Raw genomic sequence first — 18,095 nt, 5'->3', positions numbered from 1 at the left:
TACATTCTGTATTCATTTATTAAAAGCACTGAAATGGAGCATCTAAATGCCTGAATCTAAAGCCACTTGGATATATCCTAGGATATATTGTAACCATTTATCTAGGATATCTCTAAAACCACTTGGATATATCCTTTGGATATGTCCAAAGAAGCAAGAGGTGTCCATGAGAAGTGACTATATCTATGTATCTCTATCTATCTTTATATAAAAAGAGAGAGGGTGGCACGTTCAGACATAGCATCAAACTGCAGGTAGAAAAAGCTGTGGTTAATCTGTGAAGCTGAGAATCACACCACAGACTATTGATCAACTGTGATTTGGCAACCTCCGTCTGTGTGCACGTGCATTCAGAATGGGGCCTTCCTAACTTGGATCTAAAATTAACTAAGTGGACATTTTAAAAATCTATTGCACATGCACGTGAGCATGCCTTAACAGAAACACCGCACTGCACCTGGCGATACCAGCTCTGCCTGTTGGGGACTTTTCCTCCCCACACAAGCACCCATTCTATTTTAGATTGACAATGTGAAAATTTAGGGAGGGAAGGGAATGTTACATGCAACACTCCAAATTAGGGTTATCCAATTCATGATTAATTTTCCTTTGCAGGGACATATTATATTGCACCAGTCTTGGATACCTCCTAAAAGGTAGGCCAGGCTATACATTTAGAACACGTTAAAACAGATTCCCACTTGAAATTGGTGGCAGCTAAAGCAGTCCACCAATGTTCCTTCGCAGGCATGAGCATGTTTGCACACCCACTCGTTTTTTTGATGTGCACATAGTTAATTTTAGATCTTGCAGAGGTTGAATAAGGCGGACACACTGATTGCATGAGTGTGCACATGGCCTTGATACTGTCTTCCAGAACAACATTCATTCCACACACAGATGCTAAGAATTATAGGGAACACTGCTGTTCATGTCCACTTTAAAAATACAGATAATGTTCAGCAGTGCAAGGAACCCCATGTAGTGCTGCCCAGTCAGACAACACATGCAAATCCTTTACCAAAATGACTTTCTGAGCAGCTGTGGTAGATTGGATGTTAGGTCACTGAAAGGGTTCCTTGTACGTATGTCTCTTCTTCTTTAATTGGAAGCTGTCACAATGTTTTCAATAGGAATTCTAAGTAGAGGTCCTGCATGCCAGGCGTGCAGGACCAAGAGACCAAGCAATGCCAAGAGACGCATTGCAGGGTGCTCACGCAATCCAAGCTTCAGCCCCTTTTGTTGCTAAGCGCACCACAAACTAACCACCCTCTTCTTTAGAGTAAGTCAGGTTTTGCCCTTCAAACCCCTTGGAACTGTTGCCTTTCAAATGTCAACATGGGAGAAGTAACACAGTACACCTGACATCCTTGTCAGCACACAAGGCCTGCTGCTAATGAATAGGAACAATCAACAGAGACAGACACTACATTTGTACGGCAGAATGTTATCTCTTTAATTGACTGAAAAAAATAAGGTTACCACAGGTGGGATTACTGCAGGTGTATCCCTGACACAGCTTTGATTGAAGTCACACTGTGTCCGGGTGTGGTGTATGGGTCTCTTTTGCTTTAGGAGTGGTGTGCTCTTTCATCACCACGCACCTTTCTGCCTTGTTGTTGAGCAGCAGAAAATGCTTCCAGGTGTGTGTTGAGAAAACTGCTCTGACTGCCCATGCTTCTCTGGTACTGCTCTCACCCCTCTCTGCCGGAACAGAACTGAGCGCTGCTCCCCTGTCATCCTGCTGCATCTCTGCTGCTGCTGCTGCTCTTCGTTGCCTGAGGGGCCAGCAGATCTGGATGGTCATTAGGACATTAGGGGTGTGCACAAAACTGACCGGCCCAGTATGGTTTGAGGCTGAACTGGCCTCAAATGAGACTGGGCCAGTTCGGTTTTGTCCCCCTTAAACCCTCCCCCACAGTTCAGCTCAAGGGAGTTTGCAATTTTTAAAAAAAATATTATTTGTACTTACCCCCTCTGGGGGGCTTCTCTGAGGCTGCGGGTGGGGGGAGAATCTGCAGATGTTCCCCTTTCTCCGCCAGCCTTCCTTATGTATAAAAGTGCCCAGTTCGGGTGATCTTCAACCCTTTCTGGGCCTTGCCCCCATTGCGGTGGCCATTTTGGAGGCTGCCGTGCATGCACAATGGGCCCCTGCATGGCCTGGGTCATGACAATAAAATAAAATACACATTTTAAAACACACACACACACACAAAATAACTGAACTCCCTCCCCCCGAATGCCCAGGGGGTTCAGTCCAATGTTGAGCCAAACTGTGGGGTGTTTTCCAGCTCAGCATCTAGCTGTCGAACTGAACCGGTTCTACTTTGAACAGGTTCGGAATCAAACCTGTTTGCACATCCCTACAGGGCATCTCCCCTTGACTTAAAAATTTTATTTATTTATTTATTTATTTGAATTTATATCCCACCTAGTGTAAAAATCTCTAGGCTGTGTACAGAATTAAAACATAAAATAGAACACATTTAAAATTCATAAAAAGATAAAAAATATAGATAAAAACACATTAAAAATACATTAAAATTTAAAAATCGAATCTCAGTTGAAGGCCTGGGAAAAGTAAGTTTTCAAGGTCCTCCTAAAAGCAAACAGAGAAGGAGATGCTCTCATTTCAGCAGGGAGTGTGTTCCAAAGCCCTGGGGCAGCCACAGAAAAGGTCTGGTCTCGAGTTGCCAACAAATGGGTTTGTGGCACCCATAGTCGGACCTCTCCAGATGATCTTAATAGGTGACAGGGTTCACGACAGAGAAGGTGCTCTCTTAAAAACCCTGGACCTAAGCCATTAAGGGCCTTATAAGTAAGAACTAGTACTTTGTATTTCATTCGGAAACCTATCGGCAGCCAGTGCAGATTTTAGAATCGGTGTTATATTGTCCCTTCAGGTAAACCCCAGAGACCAGTCTGGCTGCTGCATTCTGTACCAATTGTAGTTTCTGAACTATGTACCAAGGCAGCCCCATGTAGAGTGAATTATAGTAGTCAACCCTAGAGGTTACCAGCATACAGGGGCATATCTAGGGGTAGGGCAGGCAGGGCACGTGCCCCGGGCGCCACTTGAAGGGGGCGCCATTTTGTAAAATTATTTTTTTAAAAAAAAATGGCTGCCCTGCCAAAAACAAAATGGCCACCGTGCATGCTCAAATGGCCTCTGTGAGGCTCTAGGTCATGCCAGGCTTTGCAGAGGCCATTTGAGCATGCGCGATGGCCATTTTGTTTTTGGCAGGGCAGCCATTTTTTTTTTTTTTAAAGATTATTTTTAAAAACGGCCACTGCACATGCTCAAATGGCCCCTGAGAGGCCAGCGGGGTGAGGGGGAATATTTGCAAAAACAAAACAAAACCCAGCCTTTAGGAAGCCCCCCCAAAGGGGCTATGGGTAATAATAATAATAATAATAATAATAATAATAATAATAATAATAATAATAAAAGACACTGCACACATATTCAGATTGGTACTATGTACAGAGAATCAGGGCTTGTGAATACTGAGCTGACGCTTAAGAGCTAGGATTGTATTCATTTGCTCTTACTTTGCTTCTTGTGATAAGTGAGTTAAATGTGATGTCTTGCTAATATGGCTATTAATGGTGAGTTTGTCTTTGAATCAGTGTGAAACCCTTAATATTAAGGCCCACTGGGAGTTTCTTGATCTTTTTCTCTCATTTTAACTGTCTTTCTGAAAGACTAGAATATATTCCAAGCAGTGACACAGTTTACTCTGCATATCCTTTAATTATTTACAGAGTATCTGGGAAAAGTCAAATTCTCCATTGATTTTTAAAACTTATGTAATGGTGATGCTACAATGCATAGTAGAGAATTAGACAGGCACTTCTGTTTAGTTTCCCAAGTACATCTCCACATAGTATTTGGGTATTTCATGAGCCCCCACATACTGAAATTTGTAGTTTTCCAGCATTTTTTGGTCTGGCTAAGTCCACTGCTAAATAGTTTTTGAAATATTAAAAGATTAATGAGCTTGACTTGTAGTTTTCAGCTGTTATTAAAGTAAAGTTATTTGAAAGATGGGTGTCAGATGTTTGGCCAGGGAGCGCAATTTCAGTGTTTGCCCTAGGCGCTATTTTCCCTAGATACGCCTCTGCCAGCATATGTACCACCATTTTAAGGTCACTAGTCTCCAAGAACGGACGTATCTGGAGTATCAGCCAAAGCTGATAAGAATCACTCTTGGCCACAGCCTCAATCCGAGAAACCAGGGAGTGTTTGGGATCCAGGAGCACATCCAGACTACGAACGTGATCTCTTAGGGGGAGTGTAACCCCATCCAGAACAGGCAGATCTAAACCATCTCTCAAATCCCGACCCCCTACAGACAGAACCTCCATCTTGTTTTGATTCAACTTCAGCCTGTTATCCCTCATCCAGCCCAATATCACCTCCAGGCAGGCACTTAGGGGGGTCATTCCATTTCCTAATTAAGTTGGTATAGAGAAATAGATTTGGCTGTCATCAGCATATTGGTAGCATCCCAGACCAAACTTCCTGACATCTCTCCCAGTGGTTTCATGTAGATGTTAAAAAGCATTGGAGACAATATGGAGCCTTGTGGAACCCCACACTTCAGCTCTCACTTTTCAGAGAAATAGCCTCCAAGTGACACCATCTGGAATCTGCCGGAGAGGTAGGAACAGAACCACTGTAAAATAGTGCCACCCAATCCCACCTCCTTCAAGCGATCCAGCAGGATACCATGGTCAATGGTATCAAAAGCCACCAAGAGATCCAAAAGGATCATCAGAGCCACACTCCCTCTGTCGATCGCCAATTGGAGACCATCCATCAGGCCAACCAAGGCAGTCTCAACCCCATAGCCCACCCAAAAGCCAGTCTGGAAAGGATCTAAACAATCTTTGTCATCCAAAACTGCCTGGAGCTGAGAAGCAACCACTCATACAATCACCTTTCCCAACCAAGGAAGATTAGAGACAGGCCTGTAATTACGGTAGTTAACTCTGAGGGATCCAGAGCAGATTTCTTCAAAAGTGGTAGGATAATAGCCTCCTTAAGACAAGGAGGCATCCTGCCCTCCCTCAGAGATTAATGATATTTACAGACCCTCTCTGATAATATGACTATCAGGTAAAATAAGCCAACTTGGGCAAGGGTCAAGAGAGCAGGTGGTGGGGTGCACAGTCCGAAACAGTTTGTTCACATCATCAGAAGAAGTAACAAACTGAAAATGATCCAGTTCAATCCTACAAGAGGAGTTGCTGGGCACCTCTATGATATACTCTGCAGTAACTGTGGAGTCTAGTTCAGCGTGAATACAAGATGCATAAAAGTTGTTAAAAAACAACAACTGCAAAAAAGTTTTTAAACACATCACAGCAAGTGATAGATTATTTCAAATTCAAATTCAAGGCAGAGGGGGCATGAACTAGCCCCCTCACAACCATAGACAACTAAGCTGGCCTGATTGAGGGGGAAACCATGATTAAGTTACTAAATTCCCTCCCTCTTTTATGACCTGCTGATCTGCCAACACCAAATATTGGTCGATTCCCCATCACCACTGGAATAGATGCCCCAGAGACACCCCCCACCTCTCCATCTCCTGACGACCCAGGACACAGGCTCAACTAATCTCAGGGCAACAACAAAACAGGACTGTCCCTCCCTATCAGGAGTCTAAAACAATGCAAAGACCCACTCCTTACTCAGTCCCGCCACCAAGGGCTGCCCCGCAAGGGCCGCCCCCCTTTGAGGGCTGGCTTTGGAGGCACAGGTCACCAGCAGGCAGGCTGTCTGTAGGCAGCCGCTGAAGGCTGTGCCTCCAACAGAGGCTTCCTTCTTTTAAAGGCCACAGAGATGGAACAGCCCAATCAGCAGTCTCTCACCCAACAATGGGCTGAGGTGGCCAGCTGCTCCGTGTCAGAGCAATCCAGAAGGACAAGTACCCAGCCAGGGGGGTGGCCTGACCACCCCAAACAGGGGAAAGGAGGAGGGAGGCAGATGGAAAGCTCACAAACCTCCTCCTGGAGTCTCCTGCAAGTGCCCACAGCCCATTCTTCACAAAAATGTGAAGAATGCAGCAGGCCACTATGATCGGCGGAACCAACTCTTTCTTCACATCAAGCAAGGTCTAGAGGGTATGCCAATGGGACTTCAGCCTCCCAAAAGCCTGCTCCACACCCATTCTTATACTGCTGTGGTGGAAGTTGAAGTTGCTATCCATGGCCCTCTGAGGAACACAGCAGGGGTGATGAGCCACTTCTGAAAGCTGTACCCCTGGTCTCCAAATATCACAGGCTTGACTGTAACACTGCTGACAGTGATGGGGGGGGTGTTGAAACAAAGGTCCCAGCCCTCAGTTTTTCTGCAACAGGAGACATCCAGAAGATGGTGTTGTTGTGGCTTCTTCTAGGCACCCCTGCATATATGTTCATGAAACACCCTGTAGAGTCCACCAGAGGTTGCAGGGTCATGTTGTACAATTGTAGTATTTGTCATGGTTGCCTGGGGGCACTAAAGTTTCAATGTGTGTGCTGTCAATATACTCCAGAAGGCCTGGAAAACCCTTCTTCTGGAATCCTGCCATCATCTCCTGGGGGTTATCCTCCCAAATCACGTCCTCCAGGAACAGCTCATTCAGCAGGACAATAACATCACAGAAAATCTCACATGCCATGGAGGTGCCTACCACAAACAGGTTGTTGAGTGTCAGATAGTTCATGTTAGAGGCCAACATGTACAGCACGATGGCCAGCCACTTCCGCACTGGCATAGCACATGGTGGTGTCCTGGTGGCAGAGAATTGGCTCCATTTCATTTGCAAGGAACTCAAAGGTCTGTCTGGACATTCTGAAGCTGCCCACGAATCACTGGTCATCCCACTGTGAAACATCTTCCATGGACTGAATGGATCTTCCATGTCTCGGCAGTGCCCACCTCCTGTCCGCAGACAAATCCTCCTGTAGAAGGTGCGTCAAGGATGAGATTGCTCCTAAACTTCTTTGCACACTTGCTATGGCAGATCTTGAATGTTTTATGGAAAGCAGACCCCCTCATGGGAAAGAAAACATTTGAGGAACCTTCAAATTTCTCCTCCTTTTGGTGGGACACAACTGCACCCCCTTCCCCATGGGGAAGCGAACATTTGCAGCTCTTGGGAAGTTTATCCCCTCAGCATGCTGCTACCCCATGACACCCAATGGGGAAGTGAGCAGTTTGAACCATTACCCAATTTCTCCCCATTGGATGTCGGATACCGTCACACCTCCCGCAATGCGTAATTAACCAGTTGCAGCACTTCCTCAGTTTCTCCCCTTTGGTTGGGGCATAAACTACACACCACACCCCATACCACATGGGGAACCAGTCGGTTACAGCACCTTTCAAGGTTGTCCCTTTGCATGGTGCTGTCTGCTCACCCCAATGTCATGAAACTTGCCCAGTTTCTCCTTCTGGGATGTCCCCCACCCACCCCCAATTGGCAAATGAGCATTTGAAGCACTAGGTGAATTAATCCCCTTTGTGTGGGGCAGAAACCCCACCCCAATCTATGGGGGGAAGCAGCTGTTTGCAGCACCAACCACTTGACCCCCTTCGTATGCCCCCCCATGGGAACGTATCCTGTTAAAACACTTGGCCAATCTTTGCCTTTTGGATGCAACAAAAACCATACCAGCTATCAAGTTGCAAGTAAAGCCCCTTACATAACGCAGCAGGTACACATTTTGCATGTGATACATCAGCAGCACCTCCCCCCTCCCATCCTTTCTTTTGCTCAGGGACACAAGGGGTTCAAAACACGCAAGGGAAAACGGGCTTGTTCTAATGTGGCTCTGTCCCTTTAAATGCATAAGAGCATAAGCACAGCCCTGCTGGATCAGGTCCAAAGCCCATCTAGTCCAGCATCCTGTTTCACACAATGACCCACCATATGCCTCTGAGAAGCCCACAGGCAAGAGGTGAGGGCATGTGCTCTATCTTTCTGTTACTCAGCTGCAACTGGTATTTAGAAGAGGCATCTTTCTTTTGTGGCTGGAGGTGGCCTATCACCACCAGACTAGTAGCCATTGATAGTCCTGTCCTCCATGAATTTGTCTAAGCCCCTTTTAAAGCCATCCACGCTAGTGGTCATCAGCACATCCCATGGCAGAGAATTCCATAGATTAATTATGCACTGTATGAAAAAGTACTTCCTTCTGTTGGTCCAAAATATCCTGGCCTTCAGTTTCATGAGATGAGAGTTCTAGTTTTGTGAGAGAGTGAGTAAGATTTCTCTCTGTCCACTCTCTCTACTCCATACATAATTATATATACCTCTAGAATGCCTCCTCGTAGTCACCTCTTTTCCAAACTAAAAAGCCCCAGATGCTGGAGCCTTGCATCATAAGAAAGGTGCTCCAGGTCCCTGATCATCTTGCATGAAATCTAGGGACACAGCATCCCTATTGCCAGTGGCAGGAGATGTAAAGATATGGCAGAGTGTGGCGCATCAGTTCTGAGAGGTGGCCAGTGAGAAACACAGCCACCCTAGAACTGACACATTCTTGGGCTGCTCTGAGCCAACCTCTCTATGGTTGTGGGAGGAGCTTGCACACAAAACCCAGGTTATAGTGGTAGCAGAATTCAGATGACACAATGGTGCTACTGCCTTTGAACCTCAGGCTTCAGCAGTGAAACTCACTACAAACCCAGGGTTCAAATTCAACATGGAAATGAAAATGGAGCCACAGCTGAGTGATGACACTGCAGCTTCACACATTCAGATGATCACCAAACATTACGTCCAAATGGGGCCATATAGGAATTAAGTACTGCAGATGGTAATGCTCCCAGAATTCATTTTCCTTTCTTTCATAAGTAATTTACAGCTTCTTTTTTTGTTCAAAGTTTCATTGCCTTTTGCATGTGAAAGATCAAACAGAGACTTTTCAGACCTGACTGACCGATTCTTGCTAAAATTTAGATTGGCTTTGAAAGCCAATTTTGGCTCAGTCCCATCAAGAATTTTAAAAAGGGAAAATAATTTAGAAGCTCATTAACTCTCACGGTTTCTATGCAGTATTCCAAGTAATTAAGTTGGGGTACAAAAAGAAGTCCCCGAGTGGGTAGAGATATATTCTTGTTTTTCAAAATTAATCTAGCTGAATTAGCAATGATACAACTCCTCCATCATCCTCTCAGCTGCAGAAGAATTGGACTTGAAGCTATTTTTCAGTCTCCATTTGGGAATAATTTTCTCTGCAAACAAACCTGAGATAAACAAATGGTCTCTTGCCTGCCCACACTTAGGCCCATCTGTTTGGACAGCATCAGGTCTGTTCAAAAGGAGCCCAGAACCTTGCCATCCAAAGCTCATGCCAAGCCATGAAGATTTTACATGGCATTTAGCCAGCCTTGAAGGTGTCATCTGCCCTGCCAGAGATTCTTCTTCTGAACAAGAACCAAGGCACAGGGGCCCTCCACATCTTTTCAATTAATCACACCTGCTGTTATCCCTTTGCCAACCACAGAACACTGGGAGAATAAGAAAAGTTATAGGTATCTCATCTAAGTTCTAGTTCTCTGTCTCTGTTTGTGTCAATGAGACCATAAGGACTGCCATGTTGAGTTGAACCAATGTCCATCTAGTTCAGTGTCCATTCTGTTAAGAGAGAGCAGACAGATGCTCTCAGAAGGCCATAAACAGGATGTGCTGTCAATATCCATCCTGGTTTATGGATACCTGGCTGTTTAGACAACCTTTGCCCAATAAGGGATGCTGCTTTCATCACTGTTGCTGTATCGTAAACTGTCTTTTATTAATTTAGTGTGTTTTTAATTGTTATTAATTTCTATTTTAATGTTCTTATTGGATTTTATTGTTTCAATATATTTTTGAAGACCACCTTGAGATATTTTATGAAATTTTTGATCTTGTAGCCAGTGGTATTATTGTCCATGGAAATGGAGATTTCACATTTGGCTTTCCTGACAAGTTTCAGATTGATCTGTCCTTCTGGCCTAGATTCAAATGCATGTAAATAGCTGGGATGGCATGCATGTAGCTGGGGTCAGATAATGCCAATTAGTTTTGATCGGCTTGGGGGGGGGGGAAGAGAAGTGTGGTGGGGACTAATTCCAGTCTTCAGCTCACTCCCGAACAGCTGTTCAGTGCTCTTGCTGATTATCCAGTTGGGACTTGATACAACCCTGGCAGCTGGATCAGGGTAGAAATTGGAGACCCCCATTATGGTGTCTCATCCAACTAGAAATAAGAGATAAGAGTGCACAAGCCGGACTCATCACTAAATACTTGTTAGAGACTGAAGTAGCAAAAGAATACTTAAAATTGTGGCTGAATATATATTTTCATTTCTTTCCCTGAATTATAAACACTTATAGGAGGAAAGCTGCAGATATCTCCAGCTGTTCCATGAGCTGAAAGAGAAACAGGGCTTGTAAGAGGAGGTATCTTAATCACCTCAATTACCTGAAACATGTACTCCCAACAGTAGGTACACCCCCCGCAAACAATGGCTGACATGATGAGGAACATTACTCAAAGTAGTCCCATTAAAAATTAAAAGGACAAGTTAGGCATGCCAAACTTGTCCTTTTAATTTTGATGGGACAATGCTGTGTTTTGGTTTTTTTTCTTATCACATAGGCCAGCATTTGGCTTTTAAATCTTATATTTGACTGAGGTGTTAGAGGAGTAGTACTATAGGATTACAACTTCTTAACAAGTCAACTTTTTTGGGTAAATCTTGAATATGCAGTGTAAGGTAATTTACTTGAGTTTCTCAATGTGAAAACCAGAGTTTGAGCTATAAATCCAAACTGCTAAGAGAATAAAAAATAACAAAATTGGTCAGAATGAACTGCATCGTGTTCAGGAACATATTGTCGGGAGAAACAGTGGGCTTCAGAGAGAAGAGGAGATTTGAGGGGGGGGCGGAATCACCCCTTCATCGTGTGATTGCAGAGCACTAGTTTTGGATGTCAGCCAATGAAATCCAATTTCCCTATCTGGTCTAAATTTGTGCCATTGAGTCGGTGTCGATTCCTGACAATCACAGAACCCTGTGGTTGTCTTTGGTAGAATACAGGAGGGGTTTACCATTGCCATCTCCCATGCAGTATGAGATGATGCCTTTCAGCATCTTCCTATATCGCTGCTGCCCCAATATAAGTGTTTCCCATAGACTGGGAAACATACCAGCAGGGATTCGAACTGGCAACCTCTTGCTACTTAGGCAAGTTACTTCCCCGCTGCTCCATTAGGTGGCTCTCATCTGATCTACACCCCCCCCCCTTTCTCTTCTTGTCTTTGCCTCAGCACTCTTTTCAGTATGACTTGATCTCTATTTATCTAGACACTGAGGCTGTTCTTAACTCAGGCTAGGGACGCCCAGGTTAGGCTGTGTGTGAGAACCGCCAGGATCGGACCCAATCCCAGCAGGGCAGCACTGCCTAGCCCCACTATTTACCCCAGCTGTTAGCCGAGGTTAAGGGAGCAAGCACTTCCTTACCCCTGGCTACTTGCTCATGTGCGAGCACGGGCTGCTTCCAGTCCAGCCGCACTCAGAGATGGGTGTCTAGGGTGTATAGGTCTCTTGAGAGAATGTCCCTATGCAGTGCATCTGTCACACACTGCATTGTGGGCTTCAACAGGCCCGGGATAACAAGTCCCATCCTCAGATCAATCTTCCCTGCTCCATGCTACACAGAGCAGGGCTGATCCTGTGGGAGTGCAAAGCATGCTCCCCACAACAAAATGACGGTCCTCTGGGGGGAAGGTAGGGTTTGGGAAGCCGTCCCCCCACCCACTCGGTAGATCATGTGAATGGCCCCACTAGATTCTAGTTTCTGCACCAGTTTTTGTTAGAAGCCATTTAGATACAGTATATGTAGTTAGTGAGTAACTCTAGATGGGGATATCTTATGTTTGACTGGGAGCTTCTGCATGGGTTGGCTGTGGTCCTTTTGAATTCCAAAGCTCCAGGCGGGAGAAGTCAGTAGGACATAACTAGGGGCATTTGAAAGAAGATGGATTGTTGTATCCAGAGACCTAATTCAAACCAGTTCAGAGATAATTATCAAGTTGCACTTGGCATGAGCTAGATTCAGACTGAAACAGCTTGAGCCCAGCTAAACTGGAAACTGAACTGAAAAATACATCAATTGTAACTGCAATCAGAGTGCAGTTAATTGTATTTTGGAAGGAGAGAGGCAAGCAAAAGTTGCAATTTTTCTTCAATATATTTTGACAAGATATATTATCTGTTCATTACACATCTGCCCCACTCTTCCTCCAAAGAGCTCAGGGTCCATTTATGCTCACAGAAACCTTGTGAAAGAGGGTAATCAGAGGTTGACAGATGCCTACAGCCAGCTGCACCTCTCTTTCCAAGAGAGCTTCACAGCTGAGCAAAGATTTGAGCCTAGGTTTCCCACATGAAAACTCAACGTTCTCACCATGGCAGCAAATGATATAACTTGAATAGTGGTTGTGAAGGTTTTAAAAAGGGTTTTCATTTCAAGAATAGACTTGAAGTCTGATGTTGTTTGTCTCTGCATTCATACTTCTGAATCCCCCCCACCCCACAAAAAATTACAATATGAGCAGCTTATCTTGCTTTCCTAAACAAAAACTCGTTTTGAGTGGAAACATTTCACATTTGAGAAGCGTTCTGATTCAAACACACACACAACCAAAGCAGTTTATTTACTGGTAATTGCTTTTTATAGTAATTACCTAAACATATTGTACTGTTGTTCCTTCTTTCCCATCTTGTTTGCTATTTTCTCTTGTCCCTCAAACTGAAATCTCACCCACACATATACCTAATACTATACCAGCTTCATATGTGTAAGTATACAGAAGAGTGGGCTGTTGCTCTGTGTGAGCTTCTCCTTCCCCAAAAGATATGTGGAATTGAAACTGCTGATTATCCATTGGCAAAAGGGGTGACCTGTTGCACCTCCTAAAAAGAGGTATGTGGCACAGTCAGAACTGAGAGAACTAACAGCTCTGCATATACATATATACATATGCATATGCATATGCATATACAGCTCTGATCCAGCAAGAGGCTACTGCATCACCAGTCCTGGGTATTGGATGCAGGGCTTCTCACCCACCCTTTTGCACATGGGACCTGATTCAGAGGGACCAAATGATCAGAATGGCTTCTCAATTTCCTTAAAAGCAAATAACATGGGTTAGCTCCATATTTTCAAATCAAACAATGCCATATTGGAAAAACAGGTCTGAGAGAAATAGGAGGGGAAATGCATTCTGACTTATTATCTTTTCAGTGGGCCAGAGATCTGGCTGTAAATTCATTTTCTGTTTGATTTCTCTAAAGGGTACTTCTACAATGCCATGGGCAGAAGTAAGCAAGACAGCCCTTGGGATGCGGTCAGAAATGATGCTATCAAATGGAGAAATGTCATGGGGGAAGAGAACCGAAATGAGAAAATATAGATAAGGAATATGCATTTATAGGAGACAAATCCAGTGGGAGGTTCTCCTGCACAAGCTGCACTGAACCGTGCTCTATTGCAGCTCCTATTAATTTCAATGGAGCTTGCATGGGAGAATTTCCCTGAGGACCATGCCCATAGCTGGCAGTGAAGTAATCATTTTAGCTCCCCTTATTTAAATCTCCTTTAATCCTTCATCTACAATTAATAAGAATTACTATTTTTAAAAGTCCACAAGAATCCTCAGCTGCTGAGACATAAAAGAAAGTTGCTGGTCTTTCATCATCTAAAACATGCATATAAAACTTTGGGAATCAAAGTCCCTTTTAAAACATTTCAGAGGAGACAACTCTGAAAAACCCTGGCTATGGCTATCAGCCTATTGTAAAAATGCTGACATCCGGTACTGTTAAGACAAGACGAGCTGTTCAGTGCTGCCAGCTTGTGAGCGCTCCATTAGGCTGAGCAAAATGAAAGCTGTATATTTTTTCCCTTTAAGAAAGGTTGAAAGATTCTTCATATGCCTGAAAGCACAACTTTCCAAATTTATGACACTCTTTGGCTGAGCGGCAGAGTTGAGCCTTACCCAGCTTGCCCTGAGGGTACTTGCTCTCCCTTGAGAGTTATCCACAGCTATGACTTTCCATATGAAGATCTTTTCTTCTCTGAGATCATTAACTGTACCTGCCAGCTCTGGGGTAGAAGTTGACTAAACCTTGATTGGCTGCTGTGTTTATTTACAGGTTGGAGGATGAACCCTTGCTGGTCCCAGGAATCAAACTCCCTGGAAGTTGTTGTCTGCCCTGCATATTTGCATTGTTCCTGTTCCTGTCATGCCTTTTCTTTGGGAACAAATGCCTCTTCTCTCTCCTCCTCTAGTATATCACCAAGCCTCACAGCCTTACCTGAACTGTGATGGATGCAGAGTCCAAGCATTTTGGACCACTTCTGGGCACATCATAACAGCTCTATAGCCACAACAGGTCTATAGCCACAGCTCTAAGTATGTAGGGCTTAGTCTCTCCTGCATTACGTATATAAAAGTGCACTTCTTTGAATCAAATTATTAAATGTAATAACTGAAAATGTAGCAGGCTTGTATTTAGGTATTTGGGGAGAGGGGAGAATAATGTTTTTTGTTTTCTAAGTAAACCAATTTGAGAACATTTGTGCGTGTTGAAAAGTGGTATATTATTATTATTATTATTATTATTAGTAGTAGTAGTAGTAGTTCCATATTGTCTTATGATGGATTCCCCCTCCTCATATACCATTAAGCCCCCTTGCTGGCTATGGGCCTGCCTCTTATGCTTCCAGTTCCCAAAGCTGGAACTGCAGGAAATGTCCCAAGAAAGGATAAGTATTTTACCCTCCCCATATATACTAATGCACTCTGATAACTGAGCAAAGAGGCACCTTTTTAAAGTGGTGATTCTCTTTATTGAGCAGAGGGAGAGCAACTGGCCCTATCCATTCCCAGCAAAACTTCCCTCCGGTGGGTGATGCTGGTGTCTATCTTGTGTTTCTTTTAAAAAAACAAAACTCTGAGCCCTTTGGGGACAGGGCTCCATCTCTCTCTCTTTCTCTCAACTGCTTTGGGGACTTTTGTTGAAAAGTGGTATACAAATATTTATTGTATCCGTAAATATTTGTTGTATAGTGGGAAGTCAGCAATGCACAGCATGTAACTGGTACTTGTCAACCATCTGTAGACTAACAGCAACCATCACACACTAAAGACTGGGATGATAAAAAGAGCGGAAAGAGTTGCGGAAAGTTGCAGATAAAAAGAGCAGAAAGTTTGCAGTTAGTGATGCCCAGAAATGTCCTTGGAACAGATTAGCCTAGGTACAGAGGTGCACCTACATAATTTTGGAGCCTGCCCTGGACCTAAAGACCTTTGGAGCCCCCTCCCACCACCGGCTGCAAGTTAAGCATCATCCCCCTATTCTCATCCAACGTATTTCTTTCACCACTCCCCACTCTGTCTCTAACGCACCTGGCACAGATCATAAACACAGTCGGCCACCTGGCGCAGTGCAGGCCAATGGTGACCACACCACCCAGGACAGACTAAAGAGAATTTGGGAGCCCCCAAGGGTTGTGGAAGCCTGGACTTTGACCCCAGTGTCCAGGGGTAAGAGCACCACTGGGTTCACATGACCACCGTATCGTGGTGACCACACCATGCAGTATAAAGCTTGCTTTATCTTCTAGCTTTTCTATGTGAACTGATAATTTTGAAATGGATACTTCTAGTTTGCAAATGTTTTTTTTACAAGAATGATTTGCTCTTCCTTGAAATCCATTTGTTCTGTTCATAACTGCCTATTTTATTTGAGAGCTTCTAATTTTTCTTCTATCTAGTAATAATATCTTCAGCATTTCCCCCACTAGTTCTAATTTGTTATGAATAGATTTCTGGAACATCTAATTTCAGCTAAACCACCACCATCTGTAAAGATTAAATGGGAGATGGTAATATATGATCCTATTAGATCCAAAATCCAGCTCTGTAGCTCTATTGGCAGAATAAGTATCCATTGGTTGTGCTCTTGGTGTCCTTTTCCATCCATAATTAAATTACTGTAAGCAAAATCAAATTAAAGTAATACCTTCACTCAATATCTATAGCCAGTTACGTTTAAATGAACCATAATGAACATAAAATGATATGAAACCAAGACTGTAACATCTTTAATTGGTTGAGTAAACAAACATAATAGTTGAATAATCAATTAAACAAACTCAAATACCTTTAGTTATTTACACTTAAATCAGTTATTATTAAACAAAACACCTCTAACAGGCATCAGAGGACAATCCTGCTAATTAAATAATTAAGCAAACTCAAGCAATACCTTTGTTACCGATGTCTAACTAGTATTAACTAGGGTTGGCCTGAATCTCCCTTATCATTTTTGCTGGGAGTGGGGAGGAAATGAGGGAGAGATTATGGGGACCCACAAAATTCATTTTATGTTCAAACATGGGGCAGGGAGTTTACTTTAAACTGAGGGGCAATGTTTTTCTTGCTTAAATGTTGCCAAACACTATTGCCTCTGTTGGCAGAAGAACTGGACTAGTGGTGCTCAAAAGTGCTACTTTTCTTCAGGCAGCCACAAAAGTGGGACTTCTACGTGTTGTTACCACTACCAAGAGAGGCAGAATTTGCAAAGGTTTGTTTGTTTGCTTGCTGATTGATTGATTGATTGATTTCTATACTGCTTTTCATTAAAACAATCCCAAAGCTGTTTACAATATAATTAAAACAATGCACCATACAAAAAGTACATATATTAAATATAAATATAATTGATTTCTATTTAAACAGTTAAAAACCTACATAAAACAGTAATACAGAAAAAACAAAACAAACCACACACACAAAGCAGCAGCAGTAAAAACTGCACCCCCATATAAAGCCTAGGTGAAGAGACACATTTTAACTTGTTTTCTAAAAACTGTGATGGCGGCTGAGGAGCGGATGGCAGCCGGGAGAGCATCCCAAAGCCTGGGGGCAATGACTGAGAAGGCCCTGTCCTGCATGCTCAACAACCGCCAAGCCTCTTCCACAAACAATGGAGCAGAGACCCCTCTGATTATCTTGTCAAGTGGACAGAGACCCTTAGGAGCAGGTGGGCCTTCAGATTTAAGCAATCTGAAGGTTTAAGCAAGAAAAAATGCTCCCCCAACTTAAGCTCTTTGCTCCATCTTCACATTTAAAAAATATTCATGGGTTCCTTGACTAAAGTAACAAAGATTTCTACCCCTGTTGGACCCCAGTACTTTGCCAAAATTTCAGTGAATTGCTGGAATCGAACACTTCAAGACCAAACCCAGTATTAACCAACATCAGCTTATCAATCAGTAAATTAAATCAAGCTAGAACTGTACATAATACACAACCAACTAGTGGTAAACCGAAACAATCCACCAAAATTACTGTTAGCATTTTTGAATCATTACCAGCCAGGTCTGGGAAATTTTTTTGAAAGAGGGGCTCGTGAAAGAACAGCAAATGTTTTGGGCAGGATGGCATGGGGAGTGGGGTTAACCCTTTTTGTTTCTTTTAACTGGAAAAAGCTACTGCAGCAATGATAGCAGCAGCAGTTCTTACCAGAGGCGTAACTAGGGAAAATGGCGCCCAGGGCAAGCACTGAAATGGCGCCCCCCGCCCCCCCCCCCCCGCGCCACAACATACTACATTATACTTAGGTTTTTCCTCACAAGCGCCCGCCGCTGCCGCCAAGCCAGGCCACTGACTGGCCACCAGGCGCCAACAAAGCAATGGGGGGCGGGCGCGGGTGGCATGGAAGGGACCGCTCATGGGGGAGGGGGCGCCGACGCACTCCCTTGACTGCTGCAGTGCTGCTGCACTGAGCAGGAAACATTTGTATTAACAAAACATTTTTAAAAAATTAAAAAAAATTTTTGTCATGTCGGCGCCCCCCATGTGACCAGAAAAGATGGCGCCCGGGGCACGTGCCCCCCCTGCCCCCCCTATAGTTACGCCTCTGGTTCTTACAGTACAGCAGTCCTGTAAGTACTGCTGCTCCTCCTGACAACCAGCTCCTGCCTGCTGCCATTTCTCCTGAAATGCTCCGGGGATAGTGATGCTTGTCACAATGTC

The sequence above is a fragment of the Hemicordylus capensis genome, chromosome 5 (assembly GCF_027244095.1).
Source record: "Hemicordylus capensis ecotype Gifberg chromosome 5, rHemCap1.1.pri, whole genome shotgun sequence".
In the NCBI taxonomy this organism is placed as follows: domain Eukaryota; kingdom Metazoa; phylum Chordata; class Lepidosauria; order Squamata; family Cordylidae; genus Hemicordylus; species Hemicordylus capensis.
The sequence above is the reverse complement of the archived record's forward strand: the minus strand, read 5'-3'. Positions refer to the sequence as shown.